The sequence below is a fragment of the Canis lupus genome, chromosome 17 (genome assembly GCF_048164855.1).
Source record: "Canis lupus baileyi chromosome 17, mCanLup2.hap1, whole genome shotgun sequence".
Taxonomy (NCBI): domain Eukaryota; kingdom Metazoa; phylum Chordata; class Mammalia; order Carnivora; family Canidae; genus Canis; species Canis lupus.
The window spans coordinates 42,431,306-42,458,502 of NC_132854.1; the positions used below are offsets into that span (position 1 = coordinate 42,431,306).

General features: G+C 33.0%; 2 long non-coding RNA genes across 3 annotated transcripts in view; one reads left to right on the forward strand and one right to left on the reverse strand.

Moving 5' to 3' along the window:
• The window catches only part of LOC140608048 (uncharacterized), a 110,224-nt gene that overhangs the window by 16,767 nt on the left and 66,260 nt on the right, over positions 1–27,197 (forward strand). The window lies entirely within an intron of this gene.
• The window catches only part of LOC140608047 (uncharacterized), a 144,987-nt gene continuing 126,607 nt past the window's right edge, over positions 8,818–27,197 (reverse strand). The window contains exons 3-4 of the long non-coding RNA XR_012009995.1: positions 9,656–9,738; positions 8,818–9,065 (exon numbers count right to left, since the gene is read on the reverse strand). This is a non-coding gene — a long non-coding RNA (uncharacterized lncRNA). The remainder of the gene's footprint in view (positions 9,066–9,655; positions 9,739–27,197) is intronic.

Below are 27,197 nucleotides of genomic sequence, written 5' to 3' on the forward strand. Positions count from 1 at the left end.
TATTCAATGAATAAGTTCTGGATATGTATCTCATGGTAACTATAGTTAACAAATCTGTATTATGTACTTGAAAGTTATATCTCAGTAAAGTTGGAAAAAAATTAAAACTGTATTGTTTAAGTTAAAAATGAAAAATAAGATTGCTATGGTCACATGATTTAAAAATGATCTCAATATAACAAAATAAAAAGCACAGAACTAGCTCCACAAATATGCTGATACTTGCTAGAGTTAGCAATACACATCTGTATAAAAATAACAATTCAATCTGTGACTTGGGATAATACCTTATCCATAAAGAATAAAACAAAACTAAAACACTCTCTCAGAACATGTCCCAAAGAAAATACAGGTCTTCCTTGACTTATAATAGGGGTATGTCTTGATAAACCCATCTTAAATTGAAAATATTATAAATTGAAATGTAGTAATACACCTAACCTACCAAACATCATAACTTAAACATTCTCAGAATACTTACATTGGCCTACAGCAGACCGAATTATGTAACCCAAAGCCTATTTTAAAACAAAGTGTTGAATACTTTATGTAATTTGTGGAATACGGTACTGAAAGTAAAAAAACAAAAAACAAAAAAAACAAAAAAACCCAGAATGGCTCTATAAGTACAGAATGGATGTAAATGTATCAGTTGTTAACCCTTGTGATTATGTGGCTGACTGGGAGCTGCGGCTAGCTATCCAGCATCACTACAGAGTACCACACAGGATATCACTAGTCCAGGAAAACACTGCAACTCAAAATTTGAAGTATGGTTTCTATTGAATGTGTATCACTTTTGAATCATTGTAAAGTCAAAAAATCATAAGTCAGACCATTGTAAGTTGGGGATCATCTGTACAGATGTATTTAACATGTTAAAATTTTTAACGTACTTAATAGAATATCTTTAAGATATATCTTTATGAATTGGTATAGAAAAGGTCTTCTTTAAAAAAGCATAAGCAGCAGAAATCATAAAATAATATACTGGTAAGTTTTACTACATTTAACAAATAAACCCCATTAAATAGGCATAATATTCAAGATCATAAACTGAAAAGAAATATGTATCCACAATGTATAAAAAAGTCTTTTGAACTAATAAAAAAATTCAATAAAATTGGACAAAGTTAATAAACAGGAATTCACCCAGAAATAGATACAAATGGCTAAGGTATGTAAAAGTGGTACCCAACAACACTGGTCATTAGGAAACTGATACTAAAACATGTCATAATTATCAGATTGGAAAAAAAAGTTAAAGCATGCAAATGCTCAATGTTAGTGGTAGTGTAGTAAAATGAGAACTCTCATAATCTGTTTTGGGAAATGTAACTTTGGAAGATTAATTGATAATTTCTTGTAAACTTGTAGAGTTAAAACATACACTCTTGAATCAGTGTGTATCCATATACATACATCTCATATGTATATATGAGAAATTATTGTTTATGTACACTGGAGGAAGTGTTCAAAGACGTACACTGCAGCATTAAGTTTTTTTCTAATAGAAAACTTGGAAGTAACCTAATAGTTATCAGTAGGGAAATGAACAAATCAATATGATGTATTCATGTAATATTATTCAAATTAAGGAATAAAATAAATGAAGTAGTTTTATGAAAAAGTTTTTGTCTGAAACAAAAGGTGAAGTAAAACTGTAAGTCCTATGATGATATATTAGGTTGTAATTTTTGAATATATACATGATTGCATACATATCTTAAAATGTACTTACATATGTACATTGAGGATGTTTTTAAAATTCTTATTGCTAATTGGAGAAAGGGAGAGGAATGGGAATTAGTAAAGAAACAAAAGGTATATTATGCCTGGATTAAATATACTTATCGATATGAAAATTACATTCTAAATATGTTTGTATTTATTTTTCCCTTTCTTCCTTCTTTCTTTCCTTCCTTCCTTTCAAAAAACTCCTAACTCTGGGAAATGAACTAGAGGTGGTGAAGGGGAGGAGGGCGGGGGGTGGGGGTGACTGGGTGGCGGGCACTGAGGTGGGCACTTGACGGGATGAGCACTGGGTGTTATTCTGTATGTTGGCAAATTGAACACCAATAAAAAATAAATTTATTATTAAAAAAAACTTTACTAAGTGTATGCATATTACAAGTGCAAAGGATTTGGCAATGAATGAAATCCCTTCCCTCAAGGAACTCATATTCAGTTGGAGTAAAAAGACAATATGCATATAAACAAAATACATACTCTATCAGATATGACAAGTTTTGTGAAAAAAAGGCAATGGGAAAGGGAATAAAAAATACTGAATGAAAAGTGGGAATATGACATTTCATTGTTCAGTAAAGCCTTGATTTTAAGGGGGAATTTGCTCTGTTGTAGTTACGCTTTTTTTCTTAAATAATCTTAGGAAAATATCTTTGTAATTCATAAAACATTCCCAATTTTTGTAATTGAGTACTTAAAATTTGGTTTGTTTTCAATAATTCCAAGTACCTAAGTAAACTAAGTTATCCCTCAAGAAAGCACCATTTATTGATTCTTGATTAATGGCAATGTTGATTGATACATGTGAAGATTGCTCATGATACACTATTAACATATTCAATAGAAAATTCTTCTAATCCACTTAGGATATGTTCTCATTATAGTTTCCATCTAAAAAACAACTGAAGAAATTTTATTCCACTCCACTATCACATTAAGCCAGGGTTATTTGAAGGTTATATTGTATTTTCTACAAGGTTGATTTGAAAGCATTTATAAATCTTTTAATCCCTGTGTACTACTAAGCTTATTAAAATTTGGCATGTTAATAGTCGATGTTTGAAATTTTTAATCTGTAGGAAAGTTACATGTTGATTTCTATTTTTTGTTTATTTGTTTGTTTGCCAACGTGGGAATGGTTACAGAATGATGAGTAGCATAGTAGAAGAAATCACCCAGCTCCTATTATAACAATTTCTCACAAACTTGATAACATGTATGCTTTTAAAAGTCATCTTTTTCCTATACTATTGTTTTACATATGTGATTTTGGTGAGTTACTCTTAAATTTAGAGATTAACTCATGTTTGATGAATTGGCTATATTCCAAACCTATTATGTTGTGTTTAAATTGCCATCGATGTTAATTTGTTGAACCATATACAAGAGAATTATATTTACTAATTCTACTACTAATAGTAATAATACTAAAAATACTATTGGGGTGTCTGTGTGGCCCATTTGTTTAAGAATCTACCTTCTACCCAGGTCATGATCTCAGGGTCTTGGGATCAAGCCCTGCATCAGGGTTCTTGTCAGTGAAGAGTATGAATTTCCCCTCTCCATCAGCCCCTCCCCCTGCTCATGCTCTCCTCTCAAATAAATAAAATCTTTAAAAAAATACTATTAGACTACTAAAAATACTATTACTACTAAAACTAAGAGTCTAGTAACACCTAGTTGACTTACTAAGAATAGTGCTTCCCATGTTCCAGAGATTAATGGAGAGAAGTTTTATAGCTGTTAACTCTCATTTTATAGGTAATAGAGCTGAGAAGTAATTGCCCAAGCATGCAAATGCTCAACATTGGTATGGTCGTATAATAGAATAGGAATTCTCATAATCTGTTTTTGGAAATATAACTTTATAAAAGCCTTTAAGAGATAAATTGGGTATACCTTGTAAACTTTTAAAATTGTTATGGTGTTTGCATTGGACCCAGAAACTACACATCTGAACACTGATCTACAATTATTTTTTAAGAAATAGTATGAAGCTTAAAATACTTAGTGTAGTTTCTACAAATCCAAAATAATTATGTTTAGAACCTGACATACCAAAAGAGAGTGAACAGGAAAGAACTCACTTCTCCATGTATATACCTCCAGATTGGCTTTTTCAAGTTACAAGATTTTATAGTTTTTAAGATATGGTGATTTGAATTATGTTCTTGAATAAGCTCTTATTCTAATCAATGTACATACTATTGGTATCTCTCTAAAACAGAATTTAATTTTCAATAGTTTAATAAGGACATCAGCAAAAAAACAGGTAAGATGTTTGAACACTTAAAATGCCATTATTTTAAAACAGTTTTGTTGAGATAAAATTCACATGCCATGAATTCACCCATTTAAAGTGTAGAATTCAGTTTCTAATACACTCACAGGAGCTGTGCAGCTATCACAACTATCTAATTTTAGAAAATATACATCACCCTAAAGGAATCCCATACTTGTTAGCAGTTACTTTCCATTCTCCCTACCTTAGTCCCTAGCAACCACCACTCTATTTGCTGTCACTTTGGATATGCCTATTATGGCAATTTTATATAAATAGAATCATACAACATACAGTCTTTTGTGACTAGCTTTCCCTTAGCATAATGTTTTCAAGGTTCATCTGTGTATTTTATACATCAGTACTTCATTCTACCAAGTAATATTCCATTGCATGGATATACCACATTTGCTTATGCATTATTATTTGATGGACACATGGGCTCTTTATACTCTGACTGGTAGGAACAATGCTATTAACTTTCAATACAAGTTTTTGTTTGGACATATATTTTCTATTGGCTATGTAACTAGAAGTTGAATTTGATTTAGTTATATAGAAAGTTTATGTTTAACATTCTGATAAACAGGTTGTTTTTCAAAGAGCTGCATCATTTAACACATTCATCAGCAACATAAGAGAATTCTAATTTCTCCACTTGGTCAACATTTGTTATTATATGTTTTTGGTCATAGTCTTCCTAGAGTGAAGTGATATTAGTTTGCATTTCTCAGATAGCTAAAGAATTAGAGTATCATTTTATGGTAATTTATATGTATTTTTGAAGAAATGTCTATTCAAATCCCTGAACCAATTTTTAACTAGACTATTTGTCTTTTTTTTTTTTTTTTTTTTTAGTTCTAAGAGTTTTTAAAAAATACTTTCTGGATACAAGTTGCTTGTTAGATATATGATTTGCAAGTATTTTCTCTCATTCTAAAAATTTTCTTTTCACTTGTTGGTGTCCTTTAAAGCACAACAGTTTTTAATGCTGACAAAGTCCAATTTATATAATTTTTCTTTTGTCACTTATTCTTTTGGCACCATATCTAAGAAATAAAATGTATTGGTATAGATAGGAAACAAAAATAAAAGCAAAAACCTTTCCAATTACTGAGTACCTCTAGAATCTTGGTGAGAATTTTAACAATTGAAATCACTCCTGTTGGGCAATGTAGATTCACAGAATATTATGGACTTTAGAAAATAATAAATAAATGACAACAGTCTGGACTCATAATGCAAAACCAAAGAAAATTAGCTTTTTAATTCTTGATATTCTGTATGAATACCCAACACAGTGGGCATAATACTAGCTGAAATTTTAATAGGAATGCACAACTCATAATCTTATAAGAAATTAAAATTATTTTCTCAAATAACAACGATTAAAAACAACTCCTCACTGATAGGCTCAAAAGAAATCCTTTGTCAATAACAGGACAGAAGGAGTACTTAAACTGTTAACTCTTTCAAAAGAGGAGTAAAAATCACTCCAAGATTCTGTTTTGGAATTTCAGCTATGTAATTTTTGAAGTTCCTAAAACTTAAAGGCATCCTCAAAAAACCCTTTTTACTTATAGCTCCTTCTTCATAAAAGATATATATTTTATCAATATGTAAAACATCTAACATCAATAGGTATATTGAAATATAAGTTTGATATGTAACTTTAAGACTTACTCTTTATCACATATTTCAAAATTTATGTTTATGAAAATAGACTAATTACCATTATTATTTGGCTTTATGCATTGAAGTAGTCATGATTTTGAACTAATAAAAACTATTCATCTTAATAACATGCCATATGTTATGGACTGAATTGTATTCACTCAAAATTGACATGCTGATGCCCTAACCCCCAAAGCGACTGTATTTGCAGACAGGGCCTTTAAGGAGATAAAATTAAATGAGATTATAAAGTTGGGACTTTAATCCAATAGGACTGGTGTCTTTTCTTTTTTCATATTTTATGAACCATTTTAATACTTCTTAAAAAAGTAAAGTTACACATCAAATAGAAAAAAACAGTTTTAAAAATTAAATCACACAATACATACTTGAGAAGTCACATTAACTAAAACGGACACAATTGTCCCTGAAATGGAGACTGGACTGGAGATTCTGAGACTGATGTCTTTGTAAGAAGAGAAAGAACTAGAAATCTCTCTGCATTTGCACACGAAGGAAGGACCATGTGAGGACACAATGAAAAAGCAGTAGTCTGCAAGCGGGACTGTCTTCACAGGAAACCAACTCTACTGATATCTACCTTGGACTTCTAGCCTCCAGCAATGTAAAACAAAAAATAAATTTCCATTATTTAAGAAGCCTGTGCTTTGTTATGGCAGTATAAGCAGACTTATTCACCACTGAAGTTCATAGGTTGGGCCCAACATCAGATTTTATTTGATATAATATGTGAGAAAAGAATATTTGCAGAAAAATCAAATATCTGTTTATATATATATAAGTCATGAAATTTTTATGAGAATTTTAGGAACTCAATGTTTTTTTGAAATACTAAACATAAAAATCGAGTTTATTTCAGCAAATTCAGTAATTTTGGCAATGACATTTAATCTTTTCCTCTGAAGTATCCTGTTTACATCAATTAAGAAATTCTATTGTATTTGAGGTAGATAGCAAATAGACATCATAAAGTATAAATATTTTATTGAGACTGTGGTTCCAGCTATAGCAATCCAAATATACTGTTGTTTTATGTGAACTTTGATCAGATCATTGGAGAGAAAGCTTTGCTTTATCTGTCAGTCCATGATAATCATCAAATAGTATAAGAGTTGTCATAAAAATATTCATAAAATAAAATAAATGGTCAATATTTCTAGTTATTCTATTTTCCTTACTTTTTTTAAAATAGCCCACTTAATTTTTAATTTTTCCCCTTCATCAATTTCAAACTGTGCTATCGTCCATTTGCCTCTCCAGCTTTACTCCTCATCCTTCTTCTCCTAACTCCTTGCCCTGAAATGCTGGCCTATATGTACTCCATCACTGGATTTCTTATTTTCTAGCTATTGCTTTATGTCAGCCAATAAGATCCCTGAAAGATGGTCAACCAGAAATAGGGCAGAGTAGTAAGGGCATTAATTCCTCTGGCTCCTTCCCTACAGTGTCACCCTAGTTTGTGTTTCATGAGTGGGGATCACTACTCTTCATAAGCTATCTGTCCTTGTCTTCTAGGTTTTAATAATTGCTCTCTACCTTCTTCCTTTCAGTACTAGAAGTGGTAATAGCTTTGCCATGATAAGCTCCTTAGAATCATATCACCTTTTCTGATATGCTATACTTTGCTCACACTTTTATAAATATTCCTTTTATTAAAAACTCCCTGAAGTATTCTAATCTGACTGTGCCATCTGTTTTCATGCTGATACCCTGCCTGAAACAGAGATCTAACTTCCAAAACAGATACTTTCAATTTTGAAGAAACTTATGTAAGTTATGTTAGTAATATGATGCTAATGTAGTCAAATTAAAACATCACGAAAACATTTATTTAAACGGATTTTCTCCAAATTATCTATGTGCCAGCTTAGAATTACTAATCTCAGTAATCACAAAGTATGAGTCAGATTTCTGTAATGAGCCTTGTAGACCTTCCCTGGTACTGAAAAAATATTTGAAATCTTAAAAATGTCACAATATTAAAGCAATTAAAGATCATGACATAGATTCATGAAATTTAGGATTCTATTGTGACAAAACTGGTGATTTTTTTATATTAAAGTTGATTCGAGCTCCCTATATTATAAAAAGAACATTTTGTGAACCAGAGTAAGTAGAACATTCTTTTCACCATATAGAGAGCTACATAAAATGGAGATACTATATTTGCAGCAAACATTAAATGCAGGGTACTATATTTGGCAAGCCTCATTTCATAGGCGTAGGATGAAAGCTGGTGTTTATACTTATAAAAAAGAAACTAAAGATTTTGATGAGCCAGTTTTGGAAATCATTACTCTAGCCAGTCTTGGTATCCTCAGAAAATGTTCATCTTTCAAGTCTAAGCTTACATTCTGTCATTTCTGCAAAAACTTCCCGTAAGCAATCCCAACTTGAAAACATTTCCTTGGGAATCTACTCTTTCATTCTTGTGCAGTCTTGATTCTCTTTTCTTTCCTGCTCTTTCTTCTTTTCTTTCGTTGTTGAGGAAGGAAAAAGAAATCTTTATAATATAGACAATAGTCTTAGTGCTCAGAGAATTCCTATCCATTCCTCTAAACTTCCTAGCTTCTAGTGAATTTGGGTCAGTCATATGGCAGTTCTGTCGCATAAAATATGAGTAAAAGCAATACAGAAATTAGTACCAAAAGAAGGGTGCAGCTCTGAAAAAACTAATATTTGGCCTACTATCTGAGAGGACATCTGTGACAAAATTATTCTTGATTGTTGAAAAGGTGATTATGTGTATCAGGTAGTTAACAAAAAAAAATTTAGCAATGCTGATGTCTGTTCTAAGCAGGTAAAAAGACTATTGCCTCACTCAATCAGGACCTTTAAGGGAAAACGTTGGAAAACAGAAGGTTAAAAATATGCACCAGTTGCTACTGAATATATGTTGAGCAAGGTATTACAAGAAAGAGATGGGCTTAAGAAATAATTGGCAGATTCAATAATTAAGAAGACAGACAGGAGCCTTATAGAACAGGACAAAACTACTGCTCCTAGATCCCAAATAGGTACAAAAGGGATTAACAAAAACTTTGAACAAAATGATCAAACTATTCAGGGATAAACAGATTAAGGCTGAAGACTTTATTTTTTTAAATTTTTATTTATTTATGATAGTCACAGAGAGAGAAAGAGAGAGAGGCAGAGACATAGGCGGAGGGAGAAGCAGGCTCCATGCACCCGGAGCCCGATGTGGGATTCGATCCCGGGTCTCCAGGATCGCACCCTGGGCCAAAGGCAGGCGCCAAACCGCTGCGCCACCCAGGGATCCCAAGGCTGAAGACTTTATACCTATTTTTCCTCATACCTTCAATGCAGACAATATATTAGACTGAAGAGAGAGGCATGAGGCAAGAAAAGTAAAAAATAAAGCAAAATTGAGAATTATGTTTTTAAAAACCCTTAGCATTTTGTTACTGGCATATAACACTCATTAAGATTAGGGGATGATTAAGCATATCTATAGGAAATGTATTTCCAAATAAACTACAAATCTAGAGACAGAAGAGTGTTTTACATGAGACTTAAAATCATCCATGATCCATGAAGCCACACTGAGAACACAGGTTCAGTTTCCTCCTGGTATTTTTCTTCCCTCACTCGCTGCTCCCTCCATTCTCATACTGGATTTGCCCCCATCTTCCAGTCTCATTTGGGGCCCAATCTATTCTTTCTACATTCCCTTCATTAAACTGCTTACACAATTACATGGTTTTATCTAAAAATAAATTTACAATGAGTTTTTTTAAATATATAAATCTACAACTCTTTACTAAGTTCTACAACTGATATTCTAATATTTATTTGACCTTTCCACTTAGATATGTAGTAGGTCTCTCAAATTTAAAATGTACCAAAACAAAACAAGACATACAAACAAATAAATAAAATGCACCAAAACAGAGCTTTTGTTTTTCTCACCACTCATCTCATCCCTTTTGGCTTGTTGGCTTCTAGCTTTCCCATCTCAGCAAGTAAAACCACAATCAAACCAGATTCTCATTCTAAAAAGAAAAAGAAAAAAGAAAGAAAATACATACATACATATATATGTGAATATCTCTTCTGGAACAACCACCACAGAATCCTATTATTCCCACAGCACCCAGAAATGTCATTATATATATATATATATATATATATATATATATATATATACACACACACCCAAGTCACTCCTTGGGACTTGAAATAAACTCTTCAGTTCTATAAGTCCAGTCTTGACTAAATCTCCAATTTATTCAACTCCTTATTTTTACTCTCTTTGCTCCAGCCATATTGGCTGGTCCCTCTTCTTTACCTTAGTCATAATGTACCACCCTCAGATTAGTACTTTTGCTTCTATAGCTGAAACATTCTCATCCATCAGGTCTCAGGTCACACCACACCTTCTCAAACAGGCTTTCAGATTGCTTTATATAAAATAGCAACATCACTTCTTTGAAGTTTCATCACTGAATTTCTACCAGCATTTATTAAAATTTGAATTATCTTATTATTTACTGCTAGTCTTCACAGGTTGAATAATGATCTACATGGGATCTATCTCTTGGTAGTATTGTTTACCACTGTGTCCCTAATGCCTCAATTAGAAAACAAACTGTAAATGAAATAAGAAATATAATGAATAGATTGAATATAATCAATCCATATTCTTCATTCTATTATTTTAGAATAAGCCATAATGTGAGGAATACACAACTATCACTCTCTCTTTTCTGACTTATTTGTTTTTTTGGGGGGGGTTAGAAAAAAAAAATCCAAAATTTATTCTCCAACAAGACAGACAGCATCAGCAGGTAAAAACTACAGGTGTTTCTCCACAGATCATACATTCACACGGGCATGATTTGCTTAACAGGGAGAAAAGTTCTGGTGTGTTCTCTCTAACAATATCCACTTCACAGTGTAAACAGGTATTAGCATTATGTTCTCAACTTACAATTCCAGAAGGAAAGGCACAACATGGCAAAAATATTTTTGGATCCTAAAGTTAGGTGCAATAATACAGACCAACTTCTGTTAACAGTCTTGATCTACACTTCCACAAAGAAGGAGATTCTCTACTCGGAAATTAAAGTCTTTCTTTTTATCCCCTTCCTTGTTCAACTATCAGAGCATGTTTCAACATTACATATACAAAAAGGGGGGGGGGCAGTTAAAAAAAAAGAATCATGAAAATATCTTCAACATCCAGCTGCTCCCACCACACATCAACTCAGGTTTAAGACAGGGTGTCAGAACACTTCGGCGGTCATAAAAAATAGACACTATGGCTACAAAAATAAAAAAATGAGGTAGATAAATTAAAGCTTTCATACTCATGACTTGCCTGTTCGAACATCGTAGCCTTCATGCAATACTCAAGAACACTCTTCATACTAATTTGGCATAAACTGCACCAAAGACATTTTTTTGTACAAAGTAGTATGTGAACCTGTCAGAAATATGCCCATACGGTGAGTTTCATCAAGAAGGAAAACCCAGGTCTTTGATCGAGTAGGCACTAGTGAACTAAATTAAGTCACCTGAGGGTCCCTGCTTAGGTGCCTAGCCCTCCTGGTGGCTCAGGAAGGAGGCATCTGGAAAGCAGAGGGAGTACATTGGCACTCTTGGGGCTCCGAATTAATTCTATTTAAATAAGCAGCAACACACATTGACTCCCTAAGGACTAAACCAGTCCACTTGAGGGTATCCTACCTAAGGTCCCAAGGTTGAAGGAATTTTGTAATTCTAAAACCTTAGTTTAAAAAAAAAAAAGTACATTCAGGAAAAAAAAAGGAAGGATGGGTACAGGGTTGGGGGGATCATACAAAACAGGTCCCTAAACAGATGCCAGATTTTGTCCACGTACCCGCATACAGTCACCAGAGAAGTATACAGTACCCCCTCCCCCAATTAGGCTAACTGTTGTCTTGTCCATTGTAGTTCAGTAAGTTCCAACTTGAAATAGGAGGATAGTCTTTGGAAATAGTTACTCTCAGTTGTACAAAGGTTTTATGTATATAGTTTGTTGCAAGTAACAAAGCTGCTTTGCAAGACCCGCTTCTTTCCAAAATTAAAGAAAAAAAATTCTAGTCTGTATATGTTTTAGTTTTTTTTCTTTTTCCTTTTTCAATTTTTTTTTTTTTTTTTGCAAAGCAGCATAATAACATCTGATTGTAGGACTTGCCTGAGGTTGTGATCACAACTGTAAACATCTTTTGAACATCAGTAAGAAAAACAGGAGGAGATGCTTCTTTTAACAAGGAAAAAGAAAAAAGAAAAAGAGTAGAGTTCTAGAGGTTATTCCGCCTGCATTTCTCCCTCAACAAAGAGCTTAGCTGACTGCAATCTTATTTTCTTTGAGGAAGTGAAGGAATTGGTGTTTGGGAACCCTGTCAACAGCACCTGGTTTTTACACTTCAGCACGGATGGCAGACTGGGAGCTATCCATCTTGGAGATAGTGGTGGTGTTCACAATGGAGCTGGCTCCCAGGTAGACTGAATCACAGATATCCCCACTTTGGATCACAGAGATCTCATTGGTCTTCATGGCCAGACCTCCATTGAGCATGGTGGTGTACTCATTCCACATGACAGGGTCCACGTTCACCGAAGGGGCCAGGATTTCCTTTGGAAACATCTCAGGGACTCTCTTCCCATCAGTTCCTGACAGAGCCATGATGTTCTCGATGGCTAGCTTCCTCCCACAGCGTGCCGAGCTATTGTTCACCCCATGCGTCATATAGTGGACCTTCAAGTTGCCTTTTCTTTTCTGGCTTAAGTCTATTTATTTTACTATGAAATTTGATAAAATTTAACATTTTTGGAAATAGTAAATCTTTTTATTATATGAAAACTTAAAAGCCTCTTATTGGGGGCAATACTTCCAAGCCAGTAATAACTGATGTTTAGAAATCCATGTTATGTCTTCCCAACGACTCTCTGTATCTGGTTATATATAAACAACCATAGGTTATGTACTTACTAATAGATGTGATAACAGATCTACCAGCCAATTACATCAACAGATACATGCCTCATCATGTCAAAAGTGCTCACTATATGAAGAAAAATCTTACAGTACTTAAGGATATTTATTGGATTTTTGTATTTTTTGTAAGGAGATAGAATTAACTGCATAGTTGTTAATCTGAGTCTTATTACATCAGATTAGAGATGGGAGAGCAGAGTAATGCTAAAGGATCCGGAAGAGTTTATTTGGAAAACAAGGATTTCAGGAAGATGAAGCAACTTAAAACTTCCTTTCTCATCACTGTAACTGGTCCACAGTCACATAAAAATTGATGCCCAAACCCATAATAATTTGCCAAATGTTTTCCTCAAACATTTAGATTGAACATTTAACAATAATTATTCTACATCGGTAATTTTATTCTGATTATTTTCCTTATATCATAAAAAATCTAGAGTTGTTAGTAATACATACTTTTTAAAAAAATATTTTTTTAATTTATTCATGAGCAACACAGAGAAAGAGGCAGAAATATAGGCAGAGGGAGGAGCAGGCTCCCTACTGGGAAGCCTGATGTGGGACTTGATCCCAGGACCCCGGGATCATGACCTGAGCCAAAGGCAGATGCTCAACCACTGAGCCACTCAGCCGTCCCATAATATATACTTTTTAATGAAAAAAAAAAAAAAGAAAAAACAAAGGACTAGAAATAATTTAAAAAAATAGAGAAAGGAAAGAGCATAAATTTAGATTGGGGAATATTCAAGATTGCAAATTTATCTATTATAACATGTGTGCTTGTGGTCATTGCTAAAATATTGAAAGCTTAGAGAATGCAGTGATTATGCACCCTGGAACTTCACTGCCTACACCACAGGCATAAGGTTATAGATGTCTCTGTGTCTCATTCCCTCATCTTTAAAACAGACATAAGTTTCTACCTATCTCATAGAGTTATTGCAGGAATTAAACGAGTAAACATACATAAAGCACTAGAAACTCACACTATTCACTCATACTAGTTTAAATCTATACTGAAATGTAGCTTTCTTTAAATGTTTTCTGAGAGATATCGTGCCTGATTTATTCTGTAAGAAACAGATTCCTAACAAAGTAAGGACAGAAACTGCATATCAATTTTATCCAGATAGCTGCTAAAACAATATATTACCGTACTGAGTCTCCACTTCTTATTTGTAATTTTAAAAATCTGAGGTACAAGTAGAGTCAGTGAATAACACATTTCTGAATGTCTGCTATACTTATAAAAAAGTCATGCTACAGTCTTATAATAAGTCTATTGTAATCATCAATATAGGGTAAAGATAGAAAACTTCTGGGCTCTACAAAGGACAAAAACGTTTTAAAGTGTAATGGGCTATGATCTGATGATGTCTACAACTTTTTCTAATGAATTAAATGTACTTCATAAACCCAGATGTTATCGTCTAAACTCTAAACATTCCAATGTTAAATCTGAAGTTTTCCTAAACATTCCTGTTGGTAAGAACCAGTTATTTCATAGAAAGAAAGAAAAAAGGAGAGGATGGAAAAAAAAGAGAGAGAGAGAAGGACAGAGGTGGGGAGGAGGGAAAGAGAAGGGGAGATAGGGAAAAAATTGTTAAATGTCCTTCATAATTCTGATTCAGTGGGTATGCTGTGGAGTCCAGAAATGTGTTCTTTCAATAAACATACCAGACGTCTACAAAAGTTACTATATTATGAGAAAATTGCCTAACTCTTCTAATGGATTATGAAACAGATTTTAAGGGATTGTTACCAAATTAATAAATTGGAACGACTAAAATTCAGTATCTGCCTTTTATTTTAAAGTAGGCTTTGTCAAAAAACAGAATTTGTCAAATTGTTTTTTATTTTTAGATACAGATGTTAGCCTATCTTTGAAATAATTATATTTAGAAAAAAGTTTTAAATATTTTCCTTAGTCTCTTGCTCAAGTAGCTGAGTGATCAAATTATACAAAAATTTCTTTTGACTCTATTTCTTTAACTAGTTAATACAAATTCTATTCAATTGGCACAAAAAGATGTATATTTAGGTATATTTGTCATAAGATAAATGTAATAAATACATTTACATAAAATAAATGTAAATAAAATAAATATATTTTTGTACAGTGTACCTGCAATTGGCTAAAGAATCTTTAATATATGAAATAAAACATTCATCATTTCATGTGACCTAATAGTTTGCAACTTAGTAATGATCATAAAACCAAAAATTCCCCCCCATAATGCTACTGCTTATAAATCACCCAGCTCAAATACAATGGTTTGTAGTTTAGGACACTAAGTCTGGGAGATGTAAAGTGTTTTTATTCCAAGGATTAAATCCCAAGTCAATATATCATACTGCACGTTAACGAACTATAAACTTCATATGTGTATATGCATATATACTGAAAGTTGCTCAATGAAACTAAATATTATGAAAACTAAAGTATTAAAATTAATCCATAGGTATTGTGTTATGTAAAAACTTTAAAAATAATTTTATATGTTTCAGAATCTTTTTAAGGATGCAAGTGATCAAAGAAACACATCATATGGTCATAAAGATTTATAAGCTGTTAAATGAACTTCAGGGCAGATGCAGAGAACATGTAACACCTGGCGTAGATAGTATGTCTAACGATAATACAAATCTTTTATGGTACATTAACACTTTCAAAAATGAGTAATGTCCTAAGATTAACTCTACAGAAAGTTACAGATGAGGGTCAAAATGAAATATAATTTCTTGAAACTAAATGAGCAATAGAATTCATCTAACATTCTGTTATATCTGTTGCCATTAATATTTTCCAATAAACATAATTTAAGGTAAGTCTATGATGAATGATATTTATTTCTTTTAGGATCTGGGCTACTTTGCTATTTATCTGAATTAGAAATATTATATATTCTATTTCTCATTACGTGCCTAATTAATTCACTATATTAAAAATTTATCTTACTTTGTTCAGATCAGGCAAGCTAAACCCTTTAATTTCATTGTGCTCAAAAATTAATTCTTTCTGCTACTTTGAGGGCAAATAACTTATTCATATTACTCAAATCATCAGAAAAGCATAACTTTCCTGTTAAATTTTTTTGTGAAACTAAGACTTTCTGAAGGTTTGTCCTTCTTGCAAAATATTCAAATTTCATGATGGATAGCTTAGAATAAACCAAGTAATAAAAATATTTTACTTCATATGTGATTATTGTTAATTCCATTACTATGCAAAGCAATTTAAAGAATGATTCTATGTAGCTAGATTTCCAAATAACTAATTCTAATCTTCTAAAAATATAAATTAATCCTTGAGTTAAAATTTCAATATTTTTTCCTTTTAAACATTCCTAGAAAGTTGCCTCTTGTTTTCTTTAATATATATGAATAAATTGGAAGAAACAAAATGTAATTTTGCTAAACCTAAACAGCAGTAATTTATCATAGGAAAAATCACATGGTAGTATTTGAATATTGTGTAAAATTTGTTATAAGGAATATCAAAAGATCTATCTCCCAATAGCTATTTATCCCACAGAAGTATTTAGTTCTATAGTTGTTCCATTAAAGTTTATCACAATAACTGATAAGTTAATTATTACAGACTTTAAATTTTAGTAAAATCTGTGCTCTTGCCTATTCATACAGAATCTATTCTTTTCATTGATTAATTTTAGTGTCTGGAAGTATTTCTTATTTTAAAGATTTCAAATTTCAGAACAGAAAATATAAATGCAATCAACTGTTTATGTTGGTAAAGTCTACTATTATTAGTAGAACACTAATTTTTTTGTTAAGTTTTTAAACCTTTTTTTTTTCTTTAGTATGAACTTGCTTTTAAATATTTAGTGTTTTTGCCTACTTGCTTTCAATTTTACAGTTGCCAATGAGTCCTTTTATGTGAAATGTTCAGGACAGACAAATCCAAAGAGACAGAGCAGATTAGTGGTTGCCAAGGGTGGTTTGCAAGAGAGCCAGTAATGCCCCCCATATCCATGGAGAACACGTTCTAAGACCTCTCCCAGTGGATGCCTGAAACCATGAACAGTACAGAGCCTTGTAGATACTGTTTTTTTCATGTACATATACACCAATGATAAAGTTTAATTAATAAATTAAGCACAGCAAGAGATTAACAATAATAATAAAATATAACAGGTAGCAATAGAGGATCCCTGCCTGGGTGGCTCAGTGGTTTGGCGCCTGCCTTCCGCCCAGGGTGTAGTCCTGGAGTCCCAGGATCAAGTCCCGCATTGGGCTTCCTGCATAGAGCCTGCTTCTCCCTCTACCTGTGTCTCTGTGTCTCTGTCTCTCTCTCTCTCTGTATCTCTTATGAATCAATAAATCAAATCTTAAAAAAAATTGTAGCAGTACACTGTATTAAAAGTTATGTGAATGTAGTCTTTCTCAAAATAATCATATTGTACTGTATTCATCCTTCTTGTAATGATGTGGGATGATAAAGTCCCTATGTGATGAGATGAAGTGAGGTAAATGATAGTGTTAGGCTACTACTGATTTTTTGACCATATGTCAGAAGGACAGTCATTTGCTTCTGGATCACTGCTGATCCCAAATAAATAAAACCACAAAAAGCAAACTGTGTGGTGGGGACTATTGTAATGGGAAATGAGTACAAAGGTGTATGGGGCTTTTAGATACAATGATACAATGTTCTAAAGTTAGATAGTAATGATGTTCACACAAAACCACTAAAAAATACTGAATTGTACCCTTTTTTTTTTTTTTTTTTTTTTTAGGGAGAGAGTGGGAGAGCATGAGAGTGTGTAAAAGAGAGGAAGGGGGTGGGGCACAGAGGGAGATAGAGAATTTTAAGCAGACCCCACACCCAGCCCAGAGCCCAGCTGTGGGGCTCAATCTCATGACCTGAGCCAAAATCAGGAGTCAGAGGCTTAATCAATTGAGCAACCCAGGGGGCATCCCCTTTTAAAAGCTGTATAGTTTGGTGTGAGTTAAACACATTAAAACACACTAAATCCACATTAGAACCTCTGACATCAGTATTCAGTGATGATGGAAGTAGATGGAGAGGTAACATGGGGGAGTAGGTGGACTAATCCAACATGAAAAAATATAATCTGGCAAGAAACATTTAATGTGGGGGAGATGAAAATTTGGGACTGTGCAACTTAGTAAGAATGAAGTGGGAAGACAGTTATATCATAAACTGAAAAAAATATTCATGATTTCTTTTTTCTATATAGATGCGATGAGTGTATGTTGTAATGTAAGATCCAAAGAATGATTAAAAAATGTTTGCTGTCTCAGGTAATCTTAGAACAATACTGTAAATTTTATGTATGTTAAAATATAAGAACATAATCAACCATTTAAGTATTATCTATATAATATTCAACTGGACTTCTTTTGTGGTATCATATAAAATTCTTTATGAAAAATTGAGATGGTCATAAATTTCTGTGTGTGTGTGTGTGTGTGTGTGTGTGTAAGAGAGAGTGTCTGTTTTCGTGCAGTTGGAGAGTGGGAAATGGCAAAATAGTTTGGGAAAAAAGAAACTAGAGCTTTGTTTGAGGCTCACACATTACTCACCAGTTGTAGAAATGAAACATTCAAGGGTAAAACATTAAATCAGTGAATATGATGGAGAGAATTTAATATTGTGGGGGATCTATGGCTTGACAAAATTTTTAAAAATAGAATAAGGTTGTAAGCAAGGAGAAAGATCCGATTCACATTCCAATAAAATTCTTTATTCAAATTTGCTCCTTTCAAATAACTTTAAAATTTACACTTTTGCATTTGAAGATCAAGCAGATATTCTCCCCCTTGAAAGTTTCTTATATCAAATCCAAGAGCAAACTTGTATGGCATACTGGCTGAACCAAACTTACTATCAAGCTGTTATGCCCTGGGGATATAATTTTTGGGCAGGAAATTAATTTTATGAACAAGAATTCAGTTGATTTTATTGATTATTTAAAATGTATTCCTTTCTAGAGAAGAATCTACATTTGTAGATAATCAGGATAAACACAGGTATTTATTACCCTACTCAAAATAGACTATAGAGCTCATAATGATGGTGGACAAAACCAATGAGAGAGAGAAAAGAAAAGTAGTGATTAAGTATGTTGTGGTTTTCTTATCATTGATTTAGCTGTGGTATTTGTATATAAATCAGGTTAGATTGTAATGTTGTGGTTTATATATATAACCCAGTATCTCACTGGCCAAAACCATCAAAGTTTATTTCTTATTTACACCACATGCCTAAAAAAGAGACAGGCAAGTGACAAAGGGATGGAGGCTAACAGAAGTCCCATGTCCATGCAATTATTCACCTGTGTCTAAAGAGAGAGATGTGAATTTAAAGTTTCAGTGGTATACTGACAGCTATTTCTTTTTTTACCCAATTAGTTTAATAAAAGTTATTGAAATATAACTTACATACTATAAAATGCATCCACTTTAAGTATATAATTTTATGTTTTGACAAGTTTCTATATGTGTATATTACCAGCACAATTACAGTTTATTTTTAGAATTTTATTTAAATTCAATTAACATATAATGTATTATTGGTTTCAGAGGTAGAGGTCAGTGATTCACCAATATTATAACACAGGGCTTATTACACCATATGCCTTCTTTAATATTCATCTACTTCTTATTTTCACTTTTCATCAGCCAATGGAATGGCCATGCTTATCATCAAAAGAGGTGGGGAAATACAATTCCATTATGTTCCCAGAAGGAAGGGAACATCAAATTTAATACACTAAATTGAGACTGAAAATAATTGTTCATCTGAGAATTTGCAGAATTTGAAGGGTGTTTAAAAGTCACTGATAAAAACTCACATACCACCAAGAATATTTATAATAGGGTTAGAATTACATTTTCTATGTAAGGTCCAAGAGTAATTAAAACAACTAAGCATCTGTCTAATAAAGAGGCATTTTACCCTATTAAAATTATAAAAAGTAAACATAATACACATGTTTAAATGACAAACTGTATTTCAGTTCTATTAATTGGTATGAGAATAAACTGCTACAAAAAGAAAACCTGGATAAATTTTACCTCTTCGCTTATGGAGTACTGAGATGTGTGATCTCATAAGATGGCTCATAGCAAATGCTAAGTAAAAGAATTATAAATAAAACCTTTGAAACAAATTTATTACACACCTTATAAACAATGGCAAGGTGCTTTTTCAGGGTCTTAATTTTCTATTGTTGCTATAACCATCTATAAGCTTGATGACTTAAAACAACACAAAATATCTTCCAATTACGAAGTCAAAACACCTAAAAATCCATGTATTAACAGGCTGTGTTGTGGAGACTCTAGAAAAGAGTTTTTTCTTGCTTTTTCTAAAATTTAGAGGCCTCCTGCATCCTTCACTCATAAATCCCTTCCTCCATTTTCAAGGATAGGAGTACAATATCTTCAAATATCTCTCACCCCTGCTTTTACCATCCTGTCCCCTCTTCATTTCTGACTCTCTTGTCTTCCTCTTATCAGGGCCCTTCTGATGAGGTTAACTTGTTAACAACATATTGAATTTTCTTTTACTAGTTCGGTTTTTGAATTTTCAAAAAGTTTACAAATAATTCAATTAAAATATTGTCTCCAATTATAAAAAAAGTTTACTAGAATTCTCATTTATGAAGTTATCAAATTTACCAGTCATAACTTTTCATTACAAATTTTACAGAAGGATCTAAATGTACCCAGAAGGGTTGACTAAATGAAATTGAAAGTAATTGAATATTGTATTTTCTTCTGATAAATCTCTTCATACTGTTTTTAATGAGTCTGAAAGGAGATTTTCTCTCAAAAACAAACAAGAAAAACAAAAATGGATCTAGTAGTTGTTTAACAAAAATTCCTGAGCTTCCCTACTAACATAAGGATAGAGAAAGATATTTTAATAAATTGTCTCAGTGATCTAGAAAACTGAAGTCAATACTATGAATAGCAGGTTGGAAAAAATTGGTAACAAGTAGCCAGTACTTATCATTAAGGTAATACCTATTCTGCATAGCACTTTTTTTTTTTTTTTTTTTTTTTTTTTTTTTTTTTTAGTGTAGCATACATTATATTGTTGCCTGGTTATCTGAGTACTTCATGCTAATAAAATTAAGGTATTAAGGTGATGGTCTTAACTCTTCTTACACATGCTACAAGAATCACTTCTCCACAGAGTGTGATTCTAGTAATCTTACTGAATATTAAACAAGTAGAATGGAAAGTAATTTTGGCATAAAATTATTTTGACTTGAAACTATAATATATAAAAAAATAAAAAAAAGAAACTATAATATATATTACCTTTACAGTATAGTGTTAGTTATAGGTGAAAATGCTTTTGACCACAGGGGATGCTATAGTGATTTAATTCAGATAGATAGGTGATGGGTTTAGGGGTTGGCATTAATTTGAAAACAATATAGAATGCATACCTCATCCCACCAGGCACTATGCAAAGTGGTAAATGATACGGGATGAAAGAGAAGTTTAAGACATTATGTGATTTCTAATAGCTGAGTAATATTCCATTGTATACATAAACCACATCTTCTTTATCCATTCATCTTTCGTTGGACACCGAGGCTCCTTCCACAGTTTGGCTATCGTGGCCATTGCTGCTAGAAACATCGGGGTGCAGGTGTCCCGGCGTTTCATTGCATTTGTATCTTTGGGGTAAATCCCCAACAGTCAATTGCTGGGTCGTAGGGCAGGTCTATTTTTAACTCTTTGAGGAACCTCCACACAGTTTTCCAGAGTGGCTGCACCAGTTCACATTCCCACCAACAGTGTAAGAGGGTTCCCTTTTCTCCGCATCCTCTCCAACATTTGTTGTTTTCTGCCTTGTTAATTTGCCCCATTCTCACTGGTGTGACGTGGTATCTCATTGTGGTTTTGATTTGTATTTCCCTGATGGCAAGTGATGCAGAGCATTTTCTCATGTGCATGTTGGCCATGTCTATGTCTTCCTCTGTGAAATTTCTGTTCATGTCTTTTGCCCATTTCATGATTGGATTGTTTGTTTCTTTGGTGATGGAACTGGAGGGTATTATGCTGAGTGAAGTAAGTCAGTCGGAGAAGGACAAACATTATATGTTCTCATTCATTTAGGGAATATCAATAATAGTGAAAGGGAATATAAGGGAAGGGAGAAGAAATGTGTGGGAAATATCAGAAAGGGAGACAGAACGTAAAGACTGCTAACTCTGGGAAACGAACTAGAGGTGGTAGAAGGGGAGGAGGGCAGGGCGTGGGAATGAATGGGTGACGTGCACTGGGGGTTATTCTGTATGTTAGTAAATTGAACACCAATAAAAAATAAATTAAAAAAAAAGACATTATGTGAATCTCTGAAATTTGTTGTTCAATTAGGAAGATGTGACTAATGAAGAGAAAGTATTTGGAGACTCATCAAAAATCTCAATGTTTCTGTATAGACAGTAAGTATAATATAAATTAAATCTGAAAATGAAGAAAGAGGTTTGGATCCAACTTTAAACAGAAAAGATTAAGTTTGAATTTTCCAAAAGTGTTGTTTATGGATAGTGCATAGGATATGATTTTCTTAAGACATGATTTTAAAATGTAGGAATTTGTTTTGTGTAAATATATATTTTTGGCTATGCACCAACAGTTAAGAAATACGTGCATATTTTTCAGACAGTTACCAGATTATACTAAGCACCAAAAAAGCAACATGAATAAATTAAATTGAAGGATTTCTTCCTGTAAAAATTATTGGGAAATTAGTAACCCCCTAAAATTACTGAATAGTATGTGCCATCAATTTTTTTCTACATTTGGTTACTTTTAAAAACTTAAATTTTCTAGTATTTGCATCAACTGTTCTTTTGTAAATGGTGATATTTGTTTTATATAAAACACTGAGTTCAATTTATATATTCACATAAATGTATGCATACTGTATTGCCAGACACATCATACAATAACTTCATGAATACTTAATGCTTTTTATTCAGAATGTACATAGATTTCGTAAAGTTCCCCCACTGCTGCATAAACAGTTCATAAAACCAGCATGATCTGACTGTGCAAGTGCTTTTTAAAATTAACTTGATAGTAAATTTTAATTATTTATCCAAGCCATATTATGAGCTTATATTTTGCCAGTAGTGTTTGATGGCAACATTGTGACTGGGCTTAAATTGTTATACAATGTAAATTATATAAAATAAAATATAGAATATATTTAGATTATTATGTCATCATGCTATGATTCTTAGTCTTTATTGCAAATAATTAATAAATGCCTATTGCTAGACTAATTTGTATGGTAAATTTTTTCTAATAGTATAAGTATACTGGCATACTGTAAGAAGAGAAAAAGGGAGGAAAAAAAGACACTTAGCATTCTTATAAAAAGGCTTCCTACATAATGATCATGATTGGGCATGATTACTTGAGCTATGCTTTCCACTATTTTCTTTTCAGCTTGTTTACCATTAAGCAGGCAATTGGGTTATTTTGTGTGATAGATCTATTTCCTGACACAATGTCTACATCTTGTCAACAGCTCATTGAGTGAAGAGAAACTGCATGACATACCAAAGAAGCTTCTATATATATGCATATATATGTTACATATACATATAGCTTATAAAACTTAGTGATAAGGGTAAAACTTGTAATTCTTCAGCAATAGTATATGCTACCTAAATAATGACAAATTGCAATAATATGTGTAATAAACAAGGCTGTTACAGTTGACAACAACAAAGTGATAGTAATGCTAGAGAAAAAATGTTTCAAGGGAAGAAAATAATTTAAGGGGAATCAAGTATCATAAAGTGAGATAGATATACTAGAAGAATTCACAAATTGATACAACTTGAGTTAGTGGTAACAATTTCTGGTAATATCTACTTGATAATGCAGTTTATTACACAAGTTCTAATAGAAAGTCCTACTGGGTTCAGTAAAAAGCCATTTAAGCTGAACAATGATGATTATATGTCATCATGCCTTCTGTTGGATTTGATAGAATAAAATCCAGGAAACATTGCATTTTCAATGAGAAAACTGACAAGGAGAGAATCCTTAGATATCTGCATTTAGACTGCCCAACATTAAATTTCTGCCGCTTATGCCCCATCCTCATTTGAATCCAAACCCTGAAAATTAAAATTTTGTGTTTACAATTACAGAAATGCAGTAATGTAAGCTTTATATCATTTCACACATTAGACAATAAACAATCACACTTGCAAATATTTGAAGACAATAATCTTTATAAGCAGCTGATAATTAAAGTAAATAACTTTAGATCATTTTTATTTTATTGCTTATTGACTAAATTTAATTTATTCTGGTTTTCAGGCTACATATAAAAATCTTAACCTTGAACCCCAAATTGAAAGAGAACATAACCCAAAGCCAGTGATTTTTAAACTATGCCGTACAGTGGAATCAACAGGAGGAGAAGGGAGAGAAGGATCTTTAAAATATTGAGGGAGGGGATCCCTGGGTGGCGCAGCGGTTTAGCGCCTGCCTTTGGCCCAGGGAGCGATCCTGGGGACCCAGGATTGAATCCCACATCAGGCTCCCGGTGCATGGAGCCTGCTTCTCCCTCTGCCTGTGTCTCTGCCTCTCTCTCTCTCTCTCTTTCTCTCTCTCTCTGTGACTATCATAAATAAATAAAAAATTAAAAATAAAATAAAATAAAATAAAATATTGAGGGAGGCCTGGATGGCTCAGTCAGTTAAGCATCTGCCTTTGGCTCAGGTCATGATCTCAGGGTCCTGGGACTGAGCCCTGTGTCATGCTCCCTGGTGAGCAGGAAGCCTGCTTTTTCCTCTGCTCCTGCCCCCACTCATGTTCTCTCTCTCTCTCTCAAATAAATAAATAAAATCTTTTAAAAAATCTTTAAAAAATATTGATATTTATTCCTGGCTTTTACCTGCAGACATACATATTTAATTGATATGGGCTATGACCTTGTCATTCAGAATTTTAGAAGTTTACTACATGATTTCAGTATTCAGTATAGTTTGGAAAGCTTAAGTTCTATTTCTTCTCAAAGGCTGGTTTTTGGAGTACCAGAACGGAATTGAAAATTGAGAACAAAACTGGAACATTTTGATATTACTATCATACTGTACCTTAAAGATGCCTTCTGAAACCCCATAACTATATTACCAATTATGGGAGAGGCTTAAAATAAGGATTCAAGCTCTGTTCATGACCTTGATCTAACAAAACCTCTTATTTGGTCTTGACTATCTAGATCAAACCCAAATTAAGCTGCTACATGTGGTGCAATATATTCTAGCCGAAACCCAATGATTATTGATCTTAGTTCAAAGTATGACCAGGAGTAGGCATGGGTGGAAAGATAGAAACTAATAGAAACTAATAATCCTTAAAAAACAAAAACTTATAGTCCTTGATCACACTGCCATGTGTTCTTCTTACACTGTTCTCATAGTAATACCATGTAATAGAAGTCAATTCCCCACTGTTTGATGATAAAAGAAATTGGATATTTTGGAGAGTTAACTATCTTGTTCAAAGTGTGGGCTTAGACAGGAATCATAAAGAATTCTAACTCAAAAGCCTTTGCTCTTTATAACTTGCTGGATTTTCATTTTAGTTCCTTCTAGAAAACAGTAAATCATAAAAATGATTGAGATGTAGAACAATTCGGATCATAGTGCCATAAAACATAGGATAGATGTGTCTCTTGTGTGTAGTCAAAGATGTGGAGGAGAAGAAACATGTATGTGAATGACCTTGTTGACACAAAATCTCAACACTGCCCTTAATAACTCAACACCAAATTAATGCACTTGCTTGAATCTAATGTAACTGAAATCTAGTGGACTAAACAAATCAACATACATACTATGGTTATATATATAAAACTTTAATATATTTAATATATTTCAAACACAACAGATTACAAAGGTATGATTTATGATGAAGAATCTATTTTCATTTATAAATCACTTGTTATTTTCTATATGATACAACTCTTTTTTTTTTAACCTAGAATTTTTTTTTTAAGATTTTATTTATTTATTCATGAGAGACAGAGAGAGAGAGAGAGGCAGAGACACAGGCAGAGGGAGAAGCAGGCTCCATGCAGGGAGCCTGACATGGGACTCGATCCCGGGTCTCCAGGATCACACCCTAGGCTGCAGGTGGCGCTAAAACCGCTGCGCCACCGGGGCTGCCCTGAAGTTCTATCTTATAAGCTGAATGAAAACCCTTAACATTCTGACTCTAAATCACCTTATAAAATATGTTTGGACTGTGTGGGCATGTCTCCTAAAAATCTATGAACCTGCATACCTCTGTTCATGATAGTTTTCTCTGTTCATAATATTCTCTATTGCTCCCTCCCCATCTCAGCTTAGAAATATAATGTTCCTTTTTTCTAAATGTAAATGTTACTTCATTTAAAATTTTTTGAAAGATTTTATCTATTTACTTATTTTAGAGAGACAGGGAAAGAGAGCACGAGCGGAGAGATAGAGAAGCATACTTTCCACTGGGCAGGGAATCCGATACGGGGCTCGATCCCAGGATCCTAATCAGGCACATGCTTAACTGACTGAGCAACCCAGGAGCCTCTGTAAATGTTACTTCAGCAAATTCTTCCAGGGGAGGGCAGAAGTAAGCACTGCCCTCTTTTTTTTTTTTTTTTTTTGGTAAATTTATTTTTTATTGGTGTTCAATTTGCCAACATATAGAGTAACACCCAGTGCTCATCCCATCAAGTGCCCCCCTCAGTGCCCATCACCCAGTCACCCCCACCCCCCGCCCACATCCCCTTCCCCCACCCCTAGTTGCCCTCTTAAACCCTCATCCATCCTCCATGATGCTCTTTCCTTAAGTAAGCTGAAGGCTTAACAACTTTTCGAGCACAGAATCTTGATATGATTGCCTTGAAATCCTAGCTGGACAACTTGTTAGGTGATTGATTTTGGCCGCATCACTTCAACTAAATACATAGTACTTTCTCCATAGTAAATTAAGAGTTAGTATTTTATAAAGATGTTGAAAAAAATAAGGTGAGGCACATGAAATATACATTCCATTATGTATATAAGCATCAGTTTAATATATATATTTTAGTTTTATAGTAAAGTCAACCTGCTGAGATATATCTTTACTATATATATATATTCCATTAGACATAAAATTAAATATAAAATATATGTACTTAAAAAGTTTTTGAATCTATATTTTCAAATTATTTGTATCTGTTGAAATTGGATGAAATAAATTCCATAGTATTAACATTTCTTTCAATCACCAAGATGTAATCTGTTTTCCAATACTGAGAGATTTTTTAATAAGCTCACATTCATATTCTATTACTTTTCATTTCTGTATACACACACACACACACACACACAAATCCTGCTGTCCTTTCCAAGTTTGGCAACGCCGTTAAACTAAAGCAACTCTTGTGCTTATGGACTAAATTCAAATTCCCTATTTTACTGACTG